Source organism: Schistocerca piceifrons, chromosome 1 (genome assembly GCF_021461385.2).
Source record: "Schistocerca piceifrons isolate TAMUIC-IGC-003096 chromosome 1, iqSchPice1.1, whole genome shotgun sequence".
Taxonomy (NCBI): Eukaryota; Metazoa; Arthropoda; class Insecta; order Orthoptera; family Acrididae; genus Schistocerca; species Schistocerca piceifrons.
Window position 1 is genome coordinate 1,107,221,332 of NC_060138.1, and position 25,062 is coordinate 1,107,246,393.

A 25,062-nucleotide genomic window follows, 5' to 3' on the forward strand; every position below is an offset into this window, starting at 1 on the left:
GAGCAGCCGTCTTATGTTGTTTGCAGATGCTGCTATCGTTTATCGTCTAGTAAAGTCATCAGAAGAGCAAAACAAATTGCAAAACGATTTAGAAAAGATAGCTGTACCGTCAAAAATTGGCAAAGACTCTAAATAATGAAAAGTGTGAGATCATCCACATGAATGCTAACTAGCAATCCGTTGAACTTCGGTTACGCGATAAATCAGTTAAATCTAAATACCTAGAAGTTATCAGAATGAAACCTCCTGGCAGGTTAAAACTATGTGCCGGACCGAGACTCGGGGCCTTTGCCTTTGCGGGCAAATACTCTACCAGCTGAGTCTCGGTCCGGCACTCAGTTTTAATCTACCAGGAAGTTTCACATCAGCGCTCACTTCGCTACAGAGTGAAAATCTCATTCTGGAAACATCCCTTAGGCTGTGGCTAAGTCATGTCTCCGCAATATCCTTTCTTTTAGGAGTCCTAGTCCTGCAAGGTTCGCAGGAGAGCTTCTGCAAAGTTTGGAAGGTAGGAGACGAGGTACAGGCGGAAGTAAAGCTGTGAGGACAAGCGGTGCTGCGTGCTTGGGTAGCTCAGTTAGTAGAGCGCTTGCCCGCGAAACGCAAAGGTCCCGAGTTCGAGTCTCGGTCCGGCACATAGTTTTAATGTGCCATGAACTTTCATACCTAGAAATTATAATTACGAATAACTTCAATTGGAAAGAACTCATAGAACATGTTGTGGGGAAAGCAAACCAAAGACTGTATTTTATTGGCAGGACACTTAGAAGGCACAACAGATATACAAGAGACTACCTATACTACGTTTATCCGCGCTTTTTTGGAGAACTGCTCCGCGGTCTGGGATCCTTACAGATAGGATTGACGGAGTACATCGAGAAAGGTCACAGAAGAGCAGCATGTTTTGTATTATCACGAAATAGGGAATAGAGGGTCACTGACATGATACAGGATTTGTTATGCACATCATTAAAACAACGGCGCTTTTATTGCAGCGGAATCTTCTCGAGAAATTTCAATCACCAACTTTCTCCTTCGAATGCGAAAATTTTTTGCGTCGACCTAACATCTACATCTACATCTACATCTACATCTACATCTACATGATTAATCTGCAATTCACACTTAAATGCTTGGCAGAGGGTTCATCGAACCACAGTCATACTATCTCTCTACCATTCCACTCCCGAACAGCGCGCGGGAAAAACGAACACCTAAACCTTTCTGTTCGAGCTCTGATTTCTCTTATTTTATTTTGATGATCATTCCTACATATGCAGGTTGGGGCTCAACAAAATATTTTCGCATTCGGAAGAGAAAGTTGGTGACTAAAATTTCGTAAATAGATCTCGCCGCGACGACAAACGTCTTTGCTTTAATGACTTCCATCCCGACTCGCCAATCATGTCTGCACACTCTCTCCCCTATTACGTGATAATACAAAACGAGCTTCCCTTTTTTTTGCACCCTTTCGATGTCCTCCGTCAATCCCACCTGGTAATGATCTCACACCGCGCAGCAATATTGTAACAGAGGACAAACGTGTGTAGTTAAGCTGTCTCTTTAGTGGACTTGTTGCATCTTCTAAGTGTCCTGCCAATGAAACGCAACCTTTGGCTCGCCTTCCCCACAACATTATCTATGTGGCCTTTCCAACTGAAGTTGTTCGTAATTTTAACACCCAGGTACTTAGTTGAATTGACAGCCTTGAGAATTGTACTATTTATCGAGTAATCGAATTCCAACGGATTTCTTTTGGAACTCATGTGGATCCCCTCACATTTTTCGTTATTTAGCGTCAACTGCCACCTGCCACACCATACAGCAATCTTTTCTAAATCGCTTTGCAACTGATACTGGTCTTCGGATGACCTTACTAGACGGTAAATTACAGCATCATCTGCGAACAACCTAAGAGAACTGCTCAGATTGTCATCCAGGTCATTTATATAGATCAGGAACAGCAGAGGTCCCAGGACGCTTCCCTGGGGAACACCTAAATAGGGAGAAACGATCACCACAATAAAATAACGAAAATGAGAGCTCGCACGGAAAGATATAAGTGTTCGTTTTCTTCACGCCCTGTTCTAGAGTGGAATAATAGAGAATTATCGTGAAGGTGGTTCGATGGACCCTCTACTGGGCATATAATTGTGTGATTTGCAGAGTATCAATGTAGATGTATAGCCTCCCCCCCCCCCCCCCCCCCCTATCATTTGTATCGGCGCCTGCCCACCAGCAGCCGGTAGGTTGGAGCCACACCGGCTCTTCACGCTGTGTCTCAGTGTCTTCTGTCCTTTGGCTGCTCCGCTGGGTCACCTCCCCTTCCAGGTGGTATTTTCCGGTCCGTCTGTCTTCAGCCCCGCGCCGCCCCACTGTTTACCTCCAGGTTCCTGCAGCGGCTGAGCCCGCCCTGCCTAGCGAGGCGAGACGAGAGGAACAAACGGCTCGACTCCAGGATCTGCTGCCCGCCACACGGCTGCCGTTGTGTCAAAGGAAACAGAGGCAAGGTGGGCTCCAGTCTGGAGACATGGCGCGCAGGCGCGCCCGCCTGTCTCTGCGGGCTCCTTCGTTAGGTCGCCTCATTACTGCAGCAACCACGAACGATCAGCCGCGCCAAAGCAGCGGCCTGGCATTCTACTGCAGGGCCCGTGCTGGAATTTCATCCGCAATTATCAAACATTGTAACACCAGTAAAGCCCCTATTCTTTAAAGAACCAGCTTCCTTGTATAAAACAGCTTCAAATATCTGATTACTTTACAAATTATGGAATGTCTCAAATATCTGACGTTAAGTGTGTGAGCGAAAGAAAGTAGGAAAGGTTTGAATCGTGCTTAACGTTTGTTAGAAGTCACCAAGCGCTCTCATCATGGAACACTGTGTGAACGTAGACTAACTTATTGGCCCTACACTGTAAACACGAATTAGTTTTACACGCATCTAAACGTTTATGACGTCGTAATTTCCGAAGTATGTGTCGTAAAATCACACAATATTTTACAGTATGAACAACGAAAATGTAGTAAGTGATAAACCTTTTTTCCTTTCATTATTTTGTAAAAGGGTGGAAGAATAGGGTTCAACGTTCTGTCGACATTGTGGTCATTGGAGAAGGAACAGAACCTCGGATTGTTTCAGGAACGGGGAAGGAAATCGGCCCTTCCGTTACAAAGGCACTATCCCGGAATTTGCCTGGACCGATTTAAAGCGAATCACGAAAAACCTGAAACTGGATGGCAGGTCGCTGGTTTGAACCGTCGACCTCCCGAATGCGAGTCCATTGTGACAACCACTGCGCCACCTCACTCTCGGTAGTCATTTTGTGGGTGGTGTCAGCGAGAAAATATTTCGTAAGAATTTGAAACTACACTACTGGCCATTAAAATTGCTACACAACGAAGATAACGTGCTACGGACGCGAAATTTAACAGACAGGAAGATGATGCTGTGATAAGCAAATGATTAGCTTTTCAGAGCATTCACACAAGGTGGTGACACCTAAAACATGCCGACATGAGGAAAGTTTCCAACCGATTTCTCATACACAAACAGCAGTTGACCGGCGTTGTTGTAATGTCTCATGTAAGGAGGAGAAATGCGTACCATCACATTTCCTACTTTGATAAAATCGGATTGTAGCCTATCGCGATTGCGGTTTATCGTATCGCGACATTGCTGCTCGCGTTGGTCGAAATCCAATGACTTTTAGCAGGATATGGAATCGGTGGGTTCAGAAGGGTAATACGGAACGCCGTGCTGGATCCCAACGGCCTCGTATTACTAGCATTCGAGATGACAGGCATGTTATCCGCATGGCTGTAACGGATCGTGCAGCCACGTCTCGATCCCTGAGTCAACAGATGGGGTCGTTTGCAAGACAACAACCATCTGCACGAACAGATCGACATTTGCAGCAGCATGGACTATCAGCTCGGAGACCATGGCTGCTGTTACCCTTGATGCTGCATCACAGAAAGGAGCGCCTGCGATGGTGTACTCAACGACGAACCTGTGACACGAATGGCAAAACGTCATTTTTTCGGATAAATCCAGGTTCTGTTTACAGCATCATGATGGCTGCATGCGTGTGTGGCGACACTGCGGAGAACGCACATTGGAAGCGTGTATTCGTCATCGCCATACCGGCGTGTCACCCGGCGTGATGGCATGGGGTTATACGTCTCGGTCACTTCTTGTTCGCATTGACGGCACTTTAAACAGTGGACGTTACATTTCAGATGTGTTAAGACACGTGGCTCTACCCTTCATTCGATCCCTGCGAAACCCTACATTTCAGCAGGATAATGCACGACCGCATGTTGCAGGTCCTGTACGGACCTTTCTGGATACAGAACATGTTCGACTGCTGCGCTGGCCAGCAGATTCTCCAAATCTCTCACCAACTGATAAGTCTGGTCAATGGTGGCCGAGCAACTGGCTCGTCACAATATGCCAGTCACTACTCTTGATGAACTGTGGTATCCTGTTGAAGTTGCACTGGTAGCTGTACCTGCACACGCCATCCAAGCTCTGTTTGACTCAATGCCCAGGCGTATCAAGGCCGTTATTACGGCCAGAGGTGCATGTTCTGGGTGCTGATTTCTCAGGATCTATGCACCCAAATTGCCTGAAAATGTAATCACTTGTCAGTTCTAGTACAATATATTTGTCCAATGAATACCCGTTTATCATCTACACTTCTTCTTGGTGTAGCAATTGTAATGGCCAGTAGTGTATGTGCAGACTTCATTGGAAGTCACTAAGTGCTCTCATTCTCAAACACTTGATGAATGAAGTCCGTGTATTTGCGCGTCGTTTGTGACTCTGCCTCAAGACGAACTCACAGTTTCAAACTGTAACACCCGTCCTGTTGTGTTGAACGTTTGCCATTAGATTATATATCTCAATGACTAAATTATGAAGGAATTTTAATTTTTTTAAGTCAGTCTGTAACTACGCGAAATACCGAAAATCGAACATTTGTACCCCTACACAGGAACTGACACCAGGCTCCTGGATAGCATTTTAGTAATATGGATTCCATCCCCATTCTTGCCTGTATTGCAATGGACATAATGGATATTAGAGGCCGCAAATCTAAGGCAATTGAAATCTACTTAATTGTGGAGTGGAGGGGGCGTGGTTGGTGGATAAAATTCAGATACAGGTAGGGAGGTAGGGATGGGAAGGTTGAGAGTAGTAACCTTGTGTCTAGTACCCAGCCACGTCAGCTCCCAGTAAATGCTGTGTGGGTAGAAAGGAAGGACGTAGAGGGTGAGGGCCAATAGAACAGTTAAGTGTATCGTATGCCGCTATTCCAGCCGTCAAACCAATACACACTGTGCACAGGACTCATAATAAACAGACATACATAGTTATCTCAACGAAACCGTTTTGGACTAGTTTATTATTTAGCTGTGGTAATCGACTTCGGCCGATTTTACCGTCTTCGGACCCGAAATTAAAACACAGGAGGGTGGATGCTACCACCAGCGTCAGTTAATGCGGGTCGCATACGTAGATTACACAGGTTTTCAAACCAGTCCAAGAACATATTTAAAGGGTGACAATTATTCAACTATGTGAAAAACTGACATAAATTATTTACAAATTACGGCGTACGTACACTTCATTCTACATGTAACTGTTCATACAAATATTCGGATTTAGCTTACCACATGCTCGATATGCCTGCCATCATTGGCGATGATGTGGCGCAGACGAATAGCGAAATTCTGCATGAGCCGCTGAAGTGTTGGAACATCGAAGCTGTCGATGACCTGCTGAGCGGCTGTTTTCAGCTCAGCAATGATTTTGGGGTTATGGCTGTACGTCGTGTCTTTAATATAGCCCCACTAAAAGGAGTCGCATGTGTTCAGATCCGGAGAATATGGCGGGCAATCGAGGCCCATTCCCGTGGCCTCTGGATACTAAAGAGTCAGAATGCGGTCCCCAGAGTGCTCCTCCAGGACATAAAACACTCTCCTGCTTCGATGGGGTCAAGCTCCGTCTTGCATGAACCGCATCTTGTCGCAATCAGGGTTACTTTGGATAGTGGGGATGAAATCATCTTCCAAAAACCTTCATATACCGTTTGATAGTCACCGTGCCATCAAGGAATATCGCACCGATTATTTCGTGACTGGACATTACACACCAGCAAGTCGCCCGCTGAAGGTGAAAAGACTTCTTGATCGCGAAATACGGATTCTCAGTCTCCCAAATGCGCCGATTTTGCTTACTGACGAGCCCTTCGAAATGAAAGTGGGCTTCGTTGCTAAACCAAACAATACTGCGCGTACTGATTCCCATCATACGCTAAGGCCAACCGTACAGTTTGGACGTCCTAACGCAAACCGTTCAGAAGTTATGAGATTTTACTTCATACAGTTCAATACCTGTCACCCTGTGTTTCCGAAGCTTCAACGTTCCTGTTTAATCGTCCAGTTCGCAACTTTTTCTTTGAAATTAGGCACATTCAAAATTACCACTACAATAAATTACATTTTCAGTAGTTATAAGCGGTATTTATACTGACATGAAAGCTGTGGACACAACCCACAGTAAACTATTAGTCTTTTTCTTTGTTATTGACCATTTAATCTCCTTCCCCTACCCTCCTCCCCCCCCCTCCCCGTGGTCTCACCAGCACCATCACCGTCACCATATGCGACGGGGGCTGGCTAGCAGGAGCCACAAGGCAGCTCTTCAACCATTCGAACCCTGTGTAGATAAAAGAAAAGACAAAATCCATGGCGCAAAGCCCGTGACTGTGCTGCTGTCCTGTCTTCGCCTTGCCACTAAGAGGGGGAAGGTTGCAGGCCCATCGCCCCTACCACTTTTTAATCCCGGTACTCACTTGACAGAAAACTGGGTGGACCTGGAGCTGTCCTAGAGGGGCAGGAACGAGGAAAGGTTCCCGTCCCTACACAGGATTGAACCCAGCATCTCGAGGCCCGCGTTCTAGTGCTTTACCCGCTAAACCATCACAGCCACAACCAAATCATCCAGACACACCGTTGAAGTGATTAATATGGTAGAATTAAAATAGAAGTAACATCTCCTTGACAACTTATTACAAATATGCAGATGACGATGGTGTGACTGGTGCTGAGCGAGGATCATAATGACGATGTTGCTTCTGCCAAGTCATGGAGGTCAACTCCCAGTAAATGTTGTGAGGAAAGGAGTAGTTTACTCTGCTATTCACAATAAAGTGTCTGTCAGAGGGTTAAATGAACCACCTTCAAGCCGTCTCTCTACCGTTCCACTCTCGTACAGAACGCGGTAAAAACGAGCACTTAAATTTTTCTGTGCGAGGATTTCTCTTATTTTATCATGATGATCATTTCTCCCTATGTAGGTGGGTGTCAAACATAATATGTTCGCTATCGGAGGAGAAAACTGATGATTGAAATTTCATGAGAAGATCCCGCCGCAACGAAAAATGCCGTTGTTTTAATGACTGCCACTCCAACTTACATATAATGACTGTGGCACTATCTCCCCTATTATGCGATGATACAAAACGATCTGTCCTTCTTTGAAATTTTTCGACGTCATCCGTCATTCCCACCTGATACGGATCCCGACCGCACAGCAATACTCGGGATTAGGGCGGACAAGCATGCTGTAAGCAGTCTTTTTAGTAGACCTGTTGCACCTTGTAAGTGTTCTGCCAATGAATCACAGTCTTTGGTTTGTTCTACCCACAACACTATCTACGTGATCGTTCCAGTTCAGGTTATTTGTAATTGTAATCTTTAAGTCTTTTGTTGAATTTAATCCTTCAGATTTGTGTGACTTATCGCGTAATCCAAATTTAGCGGATTTCTTTTAGTTCAAATGGCTCTGGGCACTATGGGACGTAACATCTGTGGTCATCAGTCCCCTAGAACTTAGAACTACTTAAACCTAACTAACCTAAGGACATCACACACATCCATGCCCGAGGCAGGATTCGAACCTGCGACCGTAGCAGTCGCGCGGTTCCGGACTGCGCGCCTAGAACCGCTAGACCACCGCGGCCGGCTTTCTTTCACTACTCATGTGAATAATTTAACACTTTTGTTTATTCAGGGTCAATAGCCACTTTTCGCGCCATATAGATATCTTATTTAAATCATTATTCAATTCATTTTGGCCATTTGATGGCTTTACAAGACGGTAAATGACAGCATCATTTGCAGTGCGGTGATGAGGGGCAACAGTGGAAGTTACCGGTCTTCTTGATTATTATTTAACAGTTATTTACAAATCACAACCTGACGACCGTTGGCCAAATTGCTTCTGTATTGCTATTTGATTTCATAAAAATAATTTGATAATCATATTCTTCTTGCTCTAGAACAAAATACTCAGTAAAATTGCCACATTCTTTATCTGTATCTTCTCTGCTTGCTGGTTTTTCCTTGTAGCCTTCATCGTTGGGCTCTGCTATTTATACGAGGTTCAATCGGAAATTAAGGAACGATCGGTCGCGAAATGGAAACCACAGCGGAAATCTGATGAATTTTTGCACAGATGTGTTGGACAGTGTCTCTAGTATGCGCATCGATCGCATTACGTCGTTTTTTTAGTTTTGAGGACACAGGCAGCACATAAAGATATCTTGAACGATAGTGTCTACCGCCAAGTACGAGGGCCTGGTGAGAAATTTCGCCTGAAGCTATGCAGCCAACATTACGTAACTGCCGTGCGTTTTCTTCAAGACAATTTTCAGCCGCATTCTGCAGGGGCAATGAAGATGCTCCTGCACCGTTTTCAATTGGAAATGTTTGATTACCCACAATACAGCCCGTAATTGTCTCCCTCTGAGTTTCATCTCTACTCACATGAATCGCTGGGTATGAAGACAACATTTTGGCACAGACAACGAGCTACAGGCCAGCGTAGAGAATTGTCGGAAAGCACCAGCGGCTGCGTTCTATAACGATAGTATTGGAAACTTGGTACAGCGCTACGACAAACACCTAAGTCGGATCGGCGACTATGGAGATAAGTAGCTGGAAGTTGTAGCTAACTTTGCAAATAAAACAGTTTTGATTTTCACTGTGGTTTCCATTTCGCGACCTATCGTTCGTTACTTTCCGAATAGACCTAGTAAATAGTAAATTACAGAAATCTATCTCTGTGGGGTAGCTCAGAACGACCGTATACATAAAAGTCCCCTGAATCATTAGCTTATTAACATTTGTATTCTTAATCGATGCTTCCTTATCCAACCGCTTTCAGTTATCGATTGTATGCGGATGCTTCATATGGGTCAACGGTTTTTGAAGTGAGAAAGAGTGACTGCTAGGAAATGTTGGCACCACTTTCTGTACATTTTTGCAGCTGTAGCAATAATAATATACATGTTTCTTCACCCTGTCCATATCCTTCCTTTCTTGTCTTTTTTGTCATCTCGCATTTCCGACCATGCATTGCTACGTGTTTTTCCATCGTCTACGGCAGGTGACGTAAGGTCAACCTTTAGTGATTCTCTAGCCTGATTCACATACTGACTTTAGCTAGTGGGGCGCCTCGTCATGTGATGCGGGTGTATCGATCGTAGCGCATGAAGTCAAAACTGAAGAGTCTGTGACGTTAAATGTTTGCGGGGTAACGAACCGATATGAATGACAGCTCTACCCCGACACGCTACACCATCCAATTATACCTCAGAATACACGTTTTCCAGAGTACATTAACTTTATGTTTACCCCATATTTAAATTTTTACGTTTATTCAAGCGTCGTGAGTATTGTCTGTTTACTTCAGAAGTTTTGCAGTAGCTGTCTCAAATACTTTCGCTGCAAAATTCTGCAACGATGTCAGTAAAAAAAATGTTTATGACACACAAAGAAAAGTAACCGTCAAAAATGGGTTTCCAGTCATCTTGAAATGTCATCATGGAGAAATAAACGCCTATAAATGCAGTAAGTTTCAGCTAATTCATTACAAATTACCTTCAGTTTCAACATTTGCAGTATACTAATAAGCCCACAACAGATGACAAGAATTATTTATTAATATTAACACGAGAAGGGATAGTTAGACAAGATACAGTATTGAGATAGGCAGCAATTTGTTGTAGATGCGCGGTTTTTTTTCCACGGGTAAGCCATTAAAGTATTTCAGATTTAGTGTGTTAATACGTTCAAACACTATTAACAAATAGTTTTTAAATATTTGTCCGAAAATACGTATCGTTTCTGTAACACTAAATAAACTAAGCCACCAATTCTTCATTCATTTTAAAAAGGTTTGGAAGTCTAATTCGCTTGAACTATGCATATATCGGATGTATTATACGGAAGATGAAATGGAAGATGCGCACAACGGAACTGCGAATTGTCAAACAGATAATACTCGCCCTCACACACTCAGTACGTACTGGCAATACTGAGAATATTTTGGTCGGCATCAGTTCGTCAGCAATTCTAGTATTGACAATGTTATTTTATGTTATGTTATGTTAACTGGGGACCTAGAAATGACGGAGAGGTTCCGTCCCCGCCGCAGCCGCAGTGGTCCGCAACCCCACGACGACCACCGCAGTCCACTTCACCCGTCAGTCGCCCCACACCGAACCCAGGGAACGTCTCACACCAGACGAGTGTAACCCCTATGTTTGCGTGGCAGAGTAATGGTGGCGTACGCGTATGTGGAGAACTTGTTTGCGCAGCAATCGCCGACATAGTGTAGCTGAGGCGGAATAAGGCGAACCAGCCTGCATTTGCCGAGACAGATGGAAGACCGCCTAAAAACCATCCACAGACTGGCCGGCTCACCGGACCTCGACACAAATCCGCCGGGCGGATTCGTGCTGGGGACCAGGCGCTCCTTCCCTCCCGGAAAGCCGTGCGTTAGACCGCACGGCCAACCGGGCGGGCAGTATTGACAATACTACAATATTCTCCCTCAGACAGTCATTATGTTGATGTACGACAATAATATTTGTCATTTGAGGACCCCTTAATTTCAGTGAGACGTTTCTACCATTGGAAATAATAGGCACGACTAGTATGTTGTTAGCACTGTATAAAATAGTGCTGAAAGCCGTAACAGCAAAGCTCACTAAAACTTCTGCAGACTGTACAGCCAATAATACAGCAGTACACGCGAAGTGAGCCGAGCGTCGGCGGGAATATCCGAAAATGAGTCATGGGCAGACTGCAGTGCGAGCACCGTGCTCTCTCCCACGAATTTCTGCCGCAGGTCGAATTAAAACAAATCGTGGGCCGCATCCGGTCCGTGTGAAACCGGTTGCTCACCCGGTATCTAGGTGTGCTCCATCTCTCCTGAAAATCTCTAAACACTGTATATAGTACGGATCTTCCAGCAACTCTAAGGGCATTGTCGTTCGGTATAAGTAGCGCTGTAGGTGTACTGTACACCTTACTGTATATGTTACCGTTAATGTGCAAATCACTTCTTCAACAGATTATGTACGTAATGTGTAGATTAATTTGGGTGATCCGTTAAAGTGCTAAAAATTGTTTCATTATTTCATATCTCAAATTACTTGGGTAATCTGCGAATTACCTAGATAATCTGCAGATTTTCCGTTTTTTTTTAATAGTCTTAGTCTTATGAGTGGTTTGATGTGGCCCACCACGAATTCCTCATCATCCGAGAGTAGAAATTGCAACCTACATACTCAATTATTTGCTGGATGTACCCGAATCTCTGTTTCCCTCTATAGCTTTAACCCTCTACAGCTCCCTCTAGTACGAGAGAATTGTTCTGTGATGTCTTAACCGATATCCTACCATTGTGTCCCTTCTTCTTGTCAGTGCTTTCCATGTATTTCTTTCCTCACCGTTTCTGCGGAGAACCTCCTCATTCCTTACTGTATCAGTCCATCTAATTTTCAATATTCTCCTGCAACACCACATCTCAAGCTCTTCGATTCTCTTCTGTTCCGGTTATCCCATGGTCCATGTTTACTAGTATACAATGCTGTGCTGGAAACGTATATTCTCAGAAATTCCTTCCTCAAATTAAGGCCTATATTTGATACTAGCAGAGTTCTCTTGGGCAGCAATTCCTTTTTTGCCAGTGCTACTCTGATTTTGAGTCCTTCTTACTCCGTCTGTCATAGATTATTTTGCTGCCTAGGTAGCAGAATTCCTTAACTTCGTCTATATCGTGACCATCAAAGCTGATGTTAAGTTTCCCGCTGTTCTAGTTCTGTTACTTGTCGTTACTTTCGTCTTTCTCCGATTTACTCTCAGTCCACATTCAGTACATATTTAACTGTTCATCCATTCAGCAGATCCTGTTATTCTTCTTCGCTTTCATTGATGATAGCAACGTCATCAGCGAATCGTATCACTGATATCCTTTCACCTTGAATTTCAATTCCACTTTGAAGCTTTATTTTCGTCATTCCTTCTTCGTTGTATAGATTGAACAGTAGGGGCGAAGGACCACAGCCCTGTCTCACACCCCTTTTAATCAGACACGCAGGTCGCCCAAGTGGCGTCAAATCGAAAGACCTGCACCAGGCGAACGGTCTACCCGACCGGAGGACTTAGCCACACGACATTTCATTTCATCAGAGTTCTTCGTTCTTGGGCTTCCACACTTACTGTTCCCTCTTGGCTATTCTACATATTGTACTTTACCCGTCTTTACCTACAGCTTACCCCTATTTTTCTCAGAATTTCTGACATCTTGTACCATTTGACATTGTCGATCACTTTTTCCAGAACGACAAATTCTATGAACGTGTTCCGATTTTTCTTCAGCCTTGCTTCCATTGTCAACCTTAACGTCAGAAGTGTCTCCCTAGCACTTTTATCTTTCCCAAAGCCAAACTGATCTCCATCTAACAGAGCTTCAATTTTCCATCTGCAATTGACGTTCGTGTACAACTCCGGCTCCATTCACCGCCACCGCCTACCGTCCAGAACTAACCGAAACCGGTTACCATAAAAATAAATGGTTTTGCTGTCGAAATTTTTTGTGTCCATTTTTAAAGTGCGTTTTGCCTGAGCGCAGTTCTCCACAAGAAATGTTTTCATAAATTACTGTGCTACTGCTGTTTGAGGTAAAGAGATTTCTACAGCAGGGACAACTTCTTTCGTTAAAAATCACTCGCTGCAAACACAGAATTCGGATATTGTATGCAACTGTTTTAAATATTCATTTGAACACCAAGTTTATAAAAGCCATCCTGCGGTAGCGTTCTCGCTTCCCACGCCCGGGTTCGATTCCCGGCGGGGTCAGCGATTTTCCCTGCCTCGTGATGACTGGATGTTGTGTGCTGTCCTTAGGTTAGTTAGGCTTAAGTAGTTCTAAGTTCTAGGGGACTGATGACCATAGATGTTAAGTTCCATAGTGCTCAGAGCCATTTGAACCATTTGAAAGCCATCCTGCGTTTTACTAAGAACCACAACTACAATCGAGCGGGCATCAGTTTTTGTTCTGTCTGCTCAGGTTATTGTAATTCTCATAGTGATAGCTTCATCGACATTTCGGCAGTGCTTATTTTCGGCCGAAACGCGGCGGAACGACTTTTCGACACAGCACGGGAAATTTTTTGGTCTCACTGGAACAAGTTGACACTGGAGAATTAAAATAGTACACGAGTGTTAAATCGCAACTTAACTGTACACTGAGTTAACAAATGTCATGGGATAGCGATATGCACATTTACAGATGGCGCTAGTATCGCACGCACAAGATATAAAATGCAGTTGCATTGACGGAGCAGCCGTTTGTACTGAGGTGATTCATGCGAAAAGGCTCCCGACGTGATTATGGACCGCTATTAACAGACTTTGAACGCGGAATAGTAGTTACAGCTACACGTATGGGACATTACATTTCGGAAACTGTTATGGAATTCAGTATGCCGAGTTCCACAGTGTGAATACCAAATTTCAGGCATTAACTCTCACGGAGAGCAAAGACGCTTGCGCAGAATTGCTAGTGCTAAACAGAAAAGCAACACTGCGTGAAATAACCGCAGCAATCAGTGTTGAACGTACGACGAACATATCCGTTAGGGCAGTGCGGCAAAATTTGGCGTTAATGGGCTATGACAGCAGACAGCCGACGCGAGTGCCTTTGCTAACAGCATAACGTCGTGCACTGCGCCTATCCTGGGCTCGTGACCGTATTGGTTGGACCCTAGACGACTGGAAAACCGTGGTCTGGTCAGATGCGTTCTGATTTCAGTTGGTAAGAGCTGATGGCAGGATTCGAGTGCATCGCAGACCCCACAAAACCATTGAGCGAAGTTGTCAACAATGCACTGTGCAAGCTGGCGGAGTGCTGTGATTACGTAGAGGGGATGGGATCCACGTTATGTTCGGCTGCTTGGAGGCTATTTTCAGTCATTCGTGACTTCATGTCTCCATACAACGGTGGAATTTTCACGTATGATAATTCGGCTTGCTTGTCACCGGGCTGCAATGGTTCGAAACTGATGTGAAGAACATCTTGGACAATTCGAGCGAATGATTTGGCCACCCAGATCGCACAACATGAATTCCATCGAACATTTAAGGGACATAATCGAGAGGTCAATTAGCACTCAACATCCTGCACCGGCAGCGCTATCGTAATTAGGGACGGCTACAGAGGCATGGCTCAGCATTTCTTCAGGGGACTTCCAACTACTTATTGAGTCCATGCTGTACTACACCGGGCAAATGGAGGTCCGACACGTTGTTAGGAGGTATCCCATGACTTCTGTCGCCTCAGTGTAATTTGCCGCTGCGTCGGCACCGGTCAAGGTGACAGCGGGTGATTAACGTGATGCGATGGGCAGAGGCGTGGGATGAGGTACTGTGTTTGTGTGTGCGTGTGTTTGCAGCAATTGTGCTTGGTGCGTATCGCCTCTTGTTTACGATTTCCAGCAATCTCGCCTAGCTAGTAGCGTGGCGACGTCTCTTGCTGTGTGTGAACGAGAGAAGAATAACCTAAGGAGTGTTTCAACACGCTCATCTCTGTAATGTGTTTTCACGAAATCTTGTTTCTTCTCTGTCGTAATTTATGCCATAGCTGCTGATCAACTGCGCGTACAGCGCACGCATGGCTAAAAGTTGGCAGTCTTTCGAGCTGAGAAGTAAACAGCCTTCCCCTCACGTCCGTGACCAAGAGAAAGAAATTCCAGGACTGGCATCTAGAAACAGTGGTGAAGTTATTGGGCTGGGTTGACTTTTACACTGCCGTAGTTCACACTATCGGGTCAAACACTTCTCCTTTGAATGGAAGAAGGTTTAGGGTCCACAAGATGCCAATTTCATTTATATAGTGAATGAAAACTACGTAGCACTTCAATGTCGAGGCTTGCTTGTCGACCTGTTTCCGGTAGGATGAGAACACGGGCCTACGGAAGAACGGAATATAAAATGTTGGCAAGACGTATCTTTTTGAAACACTTACTGTCGCTGAAAACAAAACTTTCTTCGGATTTCTTTGGCAGATATCAACGTCAATAACGAGACAGATGAGTTCTGTGGAACGCTGCTATTGCTGTTAATGAGCACGCAATAAAAGAAATCTGAAGGTGCGCAGTTTGAGTCAGAAAGTTTTGCCCCACCATTCTAAGAATGTTGTGTACTGCCTGTCTCCATAGCAGTGTCACATGACGTGAGGAGGACACGAGGAAAATAATGACATCTGCTGGGTGTGGAGAGAGAGAGAGAGAGAGAGAGAGAGAGAGAGAGAGAGAGGAATGTTTTCTTCTTTATCTAGCATTGCTGCCAACTCAGGTTCCACTCACCGATAAGCTGCTATGGTACAAATGGCACACGAAATTAACGTTTTGTGAAGACGTATTATAGGGACGTTCATATGTAAGTATTTTGATTATTTGTAGTAAGGAATATGAAATTAAATCAATCCAGTTGCTGTATAACTCAATGAGCAGAACACGCAATACAAATAAAACACTTACTAATAATATAGTGTAGCTAGGATTCGAGGCACATCGTGTTTTGTTTCTCTTAACATATGGGAAAGTCGGAATTGTAAGTGACCCTGATCATTTTTCATCACTAAATGCTTTATTGATTAATACTAGAGGCACATTCACCGTGCAGCTACAATGCAACTTTTTTAATGCAGGGACTGGCGGCAGTTGAAAACAGGACGTCATGGTCACGAAGGCTAATGGCTCGTGCCGATATGTAATGTGTAGAACTTGGAAGCCAAGTGGAACTGTTTCGAGAACAGATAGTACCACCTGTTGTTTATATTAAATCTTGTGATTTCATTGTTTTCGTAATAAGAAATTATGTTTTAAAAATTTTTTCACACTTTCTCGCGCATCTGACAACGGCTCAATGAGTTTTTCACATCCTAGTACAGTCAACAAATCATAACATTTCTTTCTTCTTGGAAGCTTTTATTGCCTTAAATCTTCAGTTCTATAACTATGCTTTCATTGTGTCACTAAAACACCATCACGTTTTGAATCTTTTCTAAAGAGTTTTACGATGAAACTTTTCTCCGTTTTACTCACCAATTCTGTCCTTGCCAGCAAACCAGGAGCTAAATTTATCTGCTTAAAAACATTACACAAATTCACACCCTAGCAACTGGTGCAATTATGAGAAATAAAAGCAACCGCCGACGAAAAGGCACTGGAGAAACTAAACTAAAAATGGAGGGAGAGTGGTATGGAGTAGGGAAATAAATGAGAAAAACAAACTTTTGAACTTTAACGATGCGGAAGCCGTTTACGTGCACATTGCTAAAGATAAACTACGGAAAACTCTTGATTCCGCACGTTAACGGAGTAAACCAGTTAATCTGTAGGTTAGCTAGGTAATGTGCACATAACAGCTTTAGAGCTTTAGCTGTAACGTATACATAAGCGCGATATTTTGCAGTCGGTCTAATTCTCTGGCTTTGTGGTCGTTCATTGTTATTTCGATGACGATGAGTTTGTGCATTTTGCTATTACCATGCCATTCGGGTTAGCCGTTGTAATAATCAATGGTTGTTTCCATCTCTCTGTTTGTAACCATGTGTCCTTCCTGGGATCCTAGTAGAACAAATTGAGATTTTTGGTAGTTTGTAACATTGCCGGTCGCAGTGGTATAGTCTTGTAGGGTTCGTCGTGTTTTGTATGCAGGTCACCATTGCTCTTGATAAATACTGATGTCACCTGTATACGCGCGACATGTGGATTTGATAGTGAGAGTTCGTAGGCCATGTAGATTTTATGTAACTTTTTCGGCCATGATTCTACTGTGATTGCATGAAGAGTTACAGAAAGAGGACAACCCCGTCGTATGGCTGTTTTGACAGGCGATGGTCGCGTTATTTGACTAGGTATTTTGCAAACCAATCGAGTGCGGGAAATGCACTCTCGTATTATGAGAACGACCATATCCTGAAATTTCAATCTGTGCATTATACTGAATAAAAAAAATCGTGTCGAACTCTGTTGTAGGCTTTGTCACAACCAATAAAAGCTAAAGCTAACTTTGCTTTGGTTGGCCAATGTTAGGTGTGTTATATCCCGATATTCGGCTGGACACAGCCCTTAGGTTTTAGTTGACTGAGCTAGCTATTCTTTCTTCAGAACAAAACCAGACTGTAGAACTTTCATTAGTTGAACTAAAGCAGTGGTATACAACTAGGATGCAATATCCTCGGATGGTGCCCTACCGACGGGAGAGATGAAGATATCACCGGGATACGCGAAAGTTAAAATAAGCATTGTGCGTATTCATTTTGTTATGTACGAAATAGAAGGGTATTAAATGAGTTCGGTAGTGCAGAGGCTTTGGCAGTTTTCCAGTGCAAGGAAGCTTTGAATGATTCCGGTGTTAAAAAGGAGATTGCTGTGATTAGCACTCATTTTTCCCGTATACCTGTAGGTATTAAAAAGCTTGAAACTCAAGGTTTGGCGTTGAATCTATTCAGTTAGTGAATAAAATTATTCTAGTGATCGCCTCATTGCCGGAGGTATTCCCAAAAGAACTTAAAGGAAAGTTTGAAAGTATGCTAAACAATAATACAGGGTTTGAACTCCTGTGCCAAATTGATAGTTTTATTAATGGGACGGATGAACCTTTACCAGAAACAATAAGTGCCAACATAGCACCCAAATTCCAATACTGCCCAGTTGCCTCAGTTGATGTAGAACAGTCCTTTTCTACTTATAAAAATTATTTGAGTGATCGAAGATGCAACCTTACTAACGAACATTTGGAACAGTACTTGGTCATTATGTTTACAACAGTAGAAAAATGTAAAATAAATTGTAAATGATGCTTTGGTCCAATATTATTAATTAAAAGTTAATGTTGTTGAAAAAAGTTCATGATTACATGTTGTTTTTGAAATAAATTATTCGGAGTTCTTGAGCGTGCTCCTCTGCGTACGATGTATTTCGAAATTGGTCCTGTAGATATCAATTGTTTCGCTGCGACTCATTCGCATCGCATCCGTTTGTTATCGACAACAATAGCAAAGAAGTAACAATTCTTGAAACACGGTATGTGTCCCCATTATGCAAATTTTTAGAAAATAATCCCAGAAAGGCCCTCTTCCTAACCTCTACCAGAAAGTATTCAGAAAATGATATCAGCGCTCTAGATGTACCGATTTTCCGCGTGGAAGACGCTCTTCCTCGTAACTGATATGCACAGGTTCGACGTTTTGCACTCAGTAACTACCACGTTTTATTGTTATTTGATCTTGCATACTTCGACACTTTTCACGCATTTTTTGAGTATTTTTCATGCATATTTTAAGGTTTTATGATGCATATAATCCGGTTTCTATTTATGGTATAGAGGTCTCATACATATTTTTTACAGAGAAATGTATGACCACGAGTTGACATCACCTGTATGATTTGAGATGAAATCACCCACTAGTGTTCATCTTCGTGATCATTCAAACCACTGGCCTAATTGTTTGCTGTTCGCAAACAGGCTGACTTAACGACACAATATTAGAATATTTAGAATGTTATCAAAATGAACCATTAATGTAGAATTCATCTCCACCGAATCATAAAATTCAGAAACTCAGTGCACTATGAACTTATGCACCAACCTAATACAAGTAAGAGGTGGAAAAATGATAGCCCATTAATAAAATATCACCGAACCGTAAAAGAAGGATTTGTTAATGGCATCATTAGGAACTTGCTTAAATAATATAATACCCAGAAAGCAGGAGATACCGGCATCGAAGCTGATACTGGGTTTCTTGATTTCCAAAAGGTGTGCGATACGGTTCCGCTCTGCCACCTAATGTAAAAAAATGAGTGCATAAAATATCAGATCATCTGTAACCGAATTGAAGAGTACCTACTAGACAGAATACAGCATTGCACTGCATTCCTAACGGAGAGTAGTCTCCAGACGTAAAAGTAACTTAGAGCATACCCCTAGCGATCGATATAGGACCATTACTTTTAATACTATATGTAAATGGCTTTGTGGAAAACGTCGGAAGCTCCACGTGATTAATAACGGTTGATTCTCTTGTATACAGACAAATCGCAACTGGAGATGTCTGTATCGAAGTACAAGAAAACTTGCAGATGATCGACGTGTAGTGCAGGAATTGGCAGTTGATCATCAACACAAACAAATGTAAGATACTGCATCCAAATAGGCAGAAAGACCCATTATTGTATGATTATACGATTGCAGAACAGTCAGTGGATACAGTCAGATACACAAAAAATGTAAAAGGATGCGTATGGATAGATTTCGTGTCGAACGAGAACAAGAAGCGAATCGAAGGTGAAAGAGATGTGAGATTGAGATTTACTTGAAACAATATATGTGAAGTGTAATCCGCCTACTAGGAGACAGCTTACAAAACTCTTCAACCAATATTTAAATATTCCTCGTCTGTCTGAGTTCCGTACCAGACAGAACCGTTTGGGAGAATAGAGAAGCTCTATGGGTTTCGTTGGAGGTTCATTAGTAAACGTGAAAGCGCCAAGGAGATGTTCAGCCAACTGTAGTGGTAGATACTTCAACAAAGCCGTTCGGAATAAAGGTGTACTTTAATGTTAAAATTCCGAGATCGTGCGTTCCCAGAAGAGTCAATAACCATGTACTGATCGAAACAATTATGGGACCACATGCGTCAACGTCCGGTATGTTAAATTTACACTCACGCTCATAAATTAAGGATAATGATTGTACATAGTGAAACAACGTTCTGGTGGGCGGTTTGTGGTTTTAAATCACCTCGGGGTATGACCATGCGGTGCATTTCACCTGCGGTCGTCACACGGTGGCGCTACCAGCAGTCCACATACGCCAGATGTGTGTTGGTGCTTGTCAGAGTACGGTGCAGCGAGTAAGTGTGCAGACGTTTCCAGAAGTGCTAATGGTGACTGTGTTGAAAATGGCTCAAAGAACACATATTGATGACGTTATGAGGGGTAGAATACTAGGGCGACTGGAGGCTGGTCAAACCCAGCAGGTCGTAGTACGGCTCCTACAAGTGCCACAAAGCGTGATCTCAAGATTATAGCAACGATTCAGGCAGACAGGAAACGTGTCCAGGCGCTACAGTACGGGACGTCCACAGCGTACAACACCACAGGAAGACCGATATCTCATCATCAGGGCCCGCAGACGGCCACGGAGTCCTGCAGGTAGCCTTGCTCGGGTCCTTACCGCAGCCACTGGAACAGTTGTCTCCAGACATACAGTCTACAGAAGACTGAACGAACATGGTTTATTCGCCCGGAGACTTGCAAAGTGTATTCCACTGACCCCTGGTCACAGGAGAGCCCGTAGAACGCAGTACATGGTCATTGGAACAGTGGTACCAGGTTATATACACGGACGGGTCCCGGTATAGTCTGAACAGTGATTCTCGCCGGGTTTTCATCTGGCGTGAACCAGGAACCAGATACCGACCCCTAAATTTCCTTGAAAGAGACCTGTATGGAGGTCGTGGTTTGATGTTGTGAGGTGGGATTATGATTGCTGCACGTACACCCCTGTATGTCCTTGACAGAGGAACTGTAACAGTCCAGGTGTATCGGGACGTCATTTTGCACCAGTATGTCCGCCTTTTCAGGGGTGCAGTGGGTCCCACCCTCCTCCTTATGGATGATGAGCCACGGCCCCACTGAGCCGCCATCATGGAGGAGTACCTTGAAACAGAAGATATCAGGCGAACGGAGTGGCCTGCCTGTTCTCCAGACCTAAACACCATCGAGCCCGTCAGGGATGCTCCCGCTCGACGTATCGCTGCACGTTTTCAAACCCCTACGACACTTCAGGAGCTCCGAGAGGCACTGGTGCAAGAATGGGAGGCTATACCCCAGCAGCTGCTCGATCACCTGATCCAGAGTTTGCCAACCCGTTGTGCGGCCTGTGTACGTGTTCATTGTGATCATATCCCATATTGTTGTCGGGGTACATGCGCCGAAACAGTGGCGTTTTGTAGTACATGTGATTCGGGAATGTTTTCTCAACTTATCACCAATACCGTGGACTTATAGATGTGTGTCGTGTGTATTCCCTATGTGCCTATGCTATTAGCGCCAGTTTTGTGTAGCGACACGTTGTGTGGCACCACATACTGCAATTATCCTTAATTTATGAGCATGAGTGTATTTTTGTACGTGCGGTTTAGTAACCTTGCTGCATGGCTTGAAATCTTCGCTTTCAATGTAGATAACAATTAAAATCATTCACCATCAATTGGCTGTGTTATGGGTTACAGTGTAAGGCGACTCCTCAGAGGGAAGTGAGTACCGCTGTTCCAGTGTTTTTAGTGAGGCACACAAATGGCAGCTGTCATTTGTGGACGTAGTATTCAACCCAGCACATGTAACGCGACATCTTAACGCAGTGCAAGTTGCAAAGGAGGTCTGTTTGATCCAAAAACCATGGACTTTCGATTGTGTTGCTGCAGATACCATTCGCTCTCCCTGTGTCACCCATAGGTTGTGAAGACGCTACAAGGTGACGGGCAGTACACAAGACGAGTTGGACAAGATCGCCGACTCGTTACAACACGACATGATGACCAGTATCTGTCCATTTCTTGGTTGCGGCGTCGTATGGATACCGCCATGGCACCGCAAGACGATCCTTGAAAGGCCACTGTAATGAACAGGTTACGAGAATGGACCTGATGACCCAGACGTCCTGTTCGAGCACCCCTCTTAACACGACATCATCTTGCAGCTAGTTTTCAGTTCTACCATTCCCATATCAACTGGGGGAATCGTTTATTCACAGACGAGTCCAGATATCCTCTGACGCAAGGTAACGGCCGGGTTCCAATGCGAAGATCCGTGGTGAGCGGCAACTGCCAAATATTGTCCAAGAAATCGACATATTTCCACTGATCCTGTTGGACCATGTGGTGGCTGCTGCATACGGTGATGACTGCGAATTCCTCTTAATGCCAGAGCCTGCGTGGCAGGCGTCATAGCGGATGTCTTGCAAAGCTTGGACATTGAAGTAATGGAATGGCCGGCGGTGAGTCTCGGCCTAAACCCCATAGTTCACATGTGGGACATGCTTCACAGACTTGCTCGTGGTCGTTCTGTTCTACCACGCTCTCTCCAAGAACTTTCATGGACTCTCATGGAAGAGTGGGAACGATTACTACAGGGTAATGATACCTTTAGACTTATACAGAGAATGCCACGTAGGTATAAGGCAGTAACATACACTCACAAAGGGTATATACGTTTCTGAAGCTCTGAGACCAATGAAAGGCACCTAGGATGATGGATGAATGACTGTTTCCACTTTCAGTTCTTTTTATGTAAACGGTCGAGGATGTATTAATACCTTGTTTTATACTTAATTTGTGAACGATAAATGTATAATTTGGTAATCATCAAATCCTCAATTATTGCCCAGTGGAGTGTTACAGAAGCCAAACGTCATGTTCCCCTAATACCTTCGCCAAAGACCATGAAGGGGAATTCACATTCGACCTTACTTTGAGTCTTACCTACAATCGTACTCTCTGCGACTGTAATAGAAACGGACAGTGGTAAACAATGCATTCTCCGCCACACACAATAAGATGGCTCGCCATATTGCGGTTACTTCTCAACATCACAGTCAACACTCGCCCATTCGGCGTTCTATTTATTTCATTTATTTTTTGTCCATATAAACCGCTTTTTCAGTACGTATATCCTAAACAACAACTTGGACAGAAAATCTTTTTAGCTGGTGGTTTTACGTCCATGAAACATGTATCATTTAAATTTTTACAACAAATTGGATCTATACAGACAATAATTACAAATCTCATTAAATACTGAACACTTATAACTAATTTCTGCAATTAGATGTCCGAACTACATTATCTCTTATGATACTGTGAGAGTGAATAGCAGCAGCTTTGCACTAGGTAGGCTGTCAAAGAATTTTTGAAGTTTTGTAGTTCAGAAAAACATTTTATATGTCTTGGTAATCTGTTGTATAGTTTTGTTCCTGCATGATATACATCTTTTTGGCATTATGTGTTGTTACAATTACTAACATGTATGCCATTATCTGACCTGCTATTATAATCATAGACACTTTTGTTTTGAGGGGAAAAGTTCTCTTTTCTGTCTACATTTTTATATGCATGCCTAATTCCAGTATATAAAAGCAGGGAAGGTGTGAGAACGTAAGATCTTTAAAGAAATTTTGAATGGTTTTCTCATAATTTGCTTTTATTTCCTGAAAATTGTTTTGGCCTGGCTTACCTTTCCCCAGAAAGTGATGCCTTACTCCAGTACTGAATGTACACAAGCAACGTATACAGCCCTAACCGTTTCTGCACTAGTATTGTTGCAAAGAATTCTTATGACATAGTTCATTTTTGCTGATTTTGAATTTAGTGATGTGATACGAGAGCTCCATTTAAGATATTCCTGGTTATGGATATCAAGAAATTTAGGTTCAGTGGCAGCACTGACGTTTTGGTTATCTATACATATTACTAGTTGTGCTGCATTTTTGTTTCGACCTATGTGGAAATTCACGAGTACTGTTTTTTAGGGTAAATTATTCAGACACTTCCTACATAATATCTTTTGCAGATGCAATTTTCTTCTTTGTTTCCTTCATTCAACATACTGGTGGGCATATGCAAACAGTACTGGTTCCTAATCAATAATGTGTAATGGGATTATTAATGTATACCAAAAAACGAAATGGATCTAGAACAGAGCCCTGTGGAACACCATGACTTAGTCCATATGGTTCTGAAAGGTGTACCTGGAGTTCCTTTCGTTTCATGTACCTAAGTTCAGTTACCTGAGTGTGATATTCCAAATATGATTTCATCGCCTCATTTGCACACCTCTTATACCATACCATTCAAACTTTCTCTTGAGCACAGAATGGTCAATCAAGACAAAAGCTTTTGTTAGGTCCACGAGTAAACCTTAGATCTTTCTGTGGTTGTCTACTGTATTCAAGACATAGTTTATCAGGTTGAAAGTGGCCGTTTCAGTTGACTGCTGTGGTCTGAAGCGATGCTGACATCCAGAAATAAAATTATTCTTCTGAAGAATGCAGTTATTTGTGAAAGGAACATTTTTTCAATAATTTTAGAATACCCTGAAGGCAGTAACATAGGTCTATAGCTAACCATACATTTCTGATCACATTTTTTATGTAGGGGTGTTACTTTTACCATTTTCCGTTGCTATGGGAAGGCACCACTTGATAAAGACGGATTGCGTATGTCTAATAAAGGAGAGAGTATCTGTCTTGCTGTTATTTTTATAATATAACCTGCAATATCATAAATACCAGTTGGACAATTACTTTTCAGTGAATAAGCTGTATTTAGGAGTTCAGTGGGGCCTCTTGGGCTGAGAAACAAGGATATATTATTTACTTCAATAGATGAAAGTTCTTTCAATATTGTGTTAGGTGGATTACCAAACTCTTCCTTCAGTAACTTGGCAGGAACAGCTGCATAATAAGAATTTAAGTTGTTTGCAGCTGACCTAGGTTCAGTGACATTTATGCCATTGTGCTATATCACAATATTGTTGTCAGTTATCTTCTTCCCATAATACACTGCACAGCGTTCCTCATGGGGTTAGTTTTACTGGATGACTTCATAATACGTTTGTCATTTGCTTAATT